The following is a 2,328-nucleotide window of genomic DNA, read 5'->3' on the forward strand; positions in this document are numbered from 1 at the left end:
GGGTTCGATATTCGATTCGAGAAGTCGAATATTAAGGGGCTACTCGAAACGAATATCGAACCTCGAACATTTTACTGTTCGCTCATCTCTAGTGTTTGCATTGCTGACATGGATAAGTACTATGGATGATGGCAGCGCTTTTAAACTTATAGATTTTACATCAGGTTTTTTTTTCTTCTCGAATTAAGCATTTGGTTTCATCAATGCCATTTATTTCTTTCTTTAGTATCAGTTTTTTTTCTGGGTCTGTTGTTTGCCATCCAAGGAAACATTTCCGTTCTGATGCCGACTCAAACTTCAGTAAATTTTTATCAGGTTGTGCATCAGAAAAGTCAGTCGCAAAGAAAATGTATTCACTGGTGTTTTTTGATATTTCTTCTGGCAGGTTGCCCTCCTGTTCATGAAAAAAAAAAAAAAAAACATTATCAAAGTCATAGTCTATGATCACAAAAGCTACATTTATCTCATTTGTGTATATGTAAGGGATTACAATATAAGGGTGCATTCACACTACGTAACACCGGGCGTGTATGAGAGCCGTACACGCCGGCATTACGGCAGACTGCCGAACACTTCCCATTCACTTCAATGGGAGCGCTCGTAAACGCCGCTGTTACGAGCGCTCCCATTGAAGTGAATGGGAAGTGTTCGGCAGTCTGCCGTAATGCCGGCGTCTACAGCTCTCATACACGCCCGGCGTTACGTAGTGTGCATGCACCCTTAGGATGAAGTTTATTGGGGAAAACTGTATAACTGAGCCAAGTATAAGGTGCAAACATCTATAGTGTAACTGTGTGTGATACAATATCATATCATACTTCTAAGGGATGAGGACCCTAAAGAGGAGCCAGGCATTACAGGGACATGGATCTTACCTTAAGGATAACAGAATTACTTTGTACACACAAGATGTAATTCTTCTCCCCAACATGGCAGCTGATGGCCACTGGCAATGCATTAGAAGATGTATCATTACACGCATATCTGCTAAGATAAAACACTGCTTGCTCCGCTAAAAAACGAAAAGTTGAAAGTAATGTAAAATCATCTGGTTACTGTATCTTAGTCCACTGACAGAGACTTGAAGGAGTTTGTGCGATTACAGATACATATCTCAGAGATCAATGTCTTCCTCTTATGGAAGCGCTAATGCACATATGTGACTGACACTCCATTCACTCCAAAGGGGCTTTCAGGACTGTAATGTCTAGCAGCCGCATTGAAGTCAATGGAGCTCTGGTAACACAAGTGCACTGGCATTTAATTCACAAGGAGGCTTCACTTTCAGGACCCCCATTTTCCTGGCCAGCTTCACAGCTCGGCATCATTGCTAGATGGTGAGGAATACCCCCATTGGTGGTACATGTCAGTAGACTTGTACTGTGAAGGGGGCATTCCTCACCATCTAGCAATGATGCCGAGCTGTGAGGCTGGCCAGGAAAATGGGGGTCCTGAAAGTGAAGCCTCCTTGTGAATTAAATGCCCCCTATAGAAGATGCTGAGCTGTATGGCCGGCCTTTTTGGCAGTGCAGTTAAAAATTATTGCACCAATATCTCTGGAATCAGGGCACATACCTTCAAAGCTGACAGTACATTGAATTCAGCTCACTATAAGCATAATTCCCAACTTTCAAAGAACAGAAAGAGGGACAGAATCTCTGGACGCAGATCGGGACATACCTCCCACCGTTTGGGAAAGCAGGGCAAGCTCTGGAATCCAGGACTGTCCCGCTGATTCCGGGACGATTGGGAGATATGCTTTAAGTGCTATATCCATTAAATATTACAATATTTTCAAATCAAAACAATGTGCCAACAAACAGAGACCCTAAGCAGAAGCTTACCTTCAGGGTGTCCATCTGACTTAAAAGTAGCAATGGAATCGGTTGGGTTAGCAATGAGTAGATCACGAAGAATATTCCGGAAATTCGATTTGATAATGGGGATATCGCTTTTTATTGTAGATACAAACTCTACATTACGAATTGTTCCGTAATTTAAAAAAAAAAAAAAAAAAAAAAAAGACAAATCAGAAAATCTAGTTTAGAAACACTGAAGGAAAATACGAAATGTTTTATACCGTAATCTGGGCGTAATGTGTTTAGGGCATACAATTGTATCCCAATTATGATCTGGTATAGATTTATGCTGTAATACAGAGGTCTCCAACCTCTGAGGGAACTATTACCTGTGAGGGGTGCTATTAGAGCACTACTACAGTAATAGTGCCCCCCACAGGTAACAGGCTGAGCTGCATTTGGTCCAGGAGATCCATCACAAAGACAATGCTTCCCAGCCCGAACACAGCTGTCTAAAAGAGTTCAAGAG

General features: G+C 41.9%; 1 long non-coding RNA gene across 1 annotated transcript; it reads right to left on the reverse strand.

Annotated features, from left to right (window-relative positions):
- Positions 1 to 221: 221 nt before the first annotated feature.
- Positions 222 to 1,906, reverse strand: LOC142210568 (uncharacterized). The gene is made up of 3 exons (XR_012716991.1): positions 1,845 to 1,906; positions 876 to 1,012; positions 222 to 394 (listed from the first exon to the last, which is right to left on the reverse strand). It is a non-coding gene; the product is annotated as an uncharacterized LOC142210568 (long non-coding RNA).
- Between the last annotated feature and the right edge of the window lie 422 nt (positions 1,907 to 2,328).

The sequence above is a fragment of the Leptodactylus fuscus genome, chromosome 6 (assembly GCF_031893055.1).
Source record: "Leptodactylus fuscus isolate aLepFus1 chromosome 6, aLepFus1.hap2, whole genome shotgun sequence".
Lineage (NCBI taxonomy): Eukaryota > Metazoa > Chordata > Amphibia > Anura > Leptodactylidae > Leptodactylus > Leptodactylus fuscus.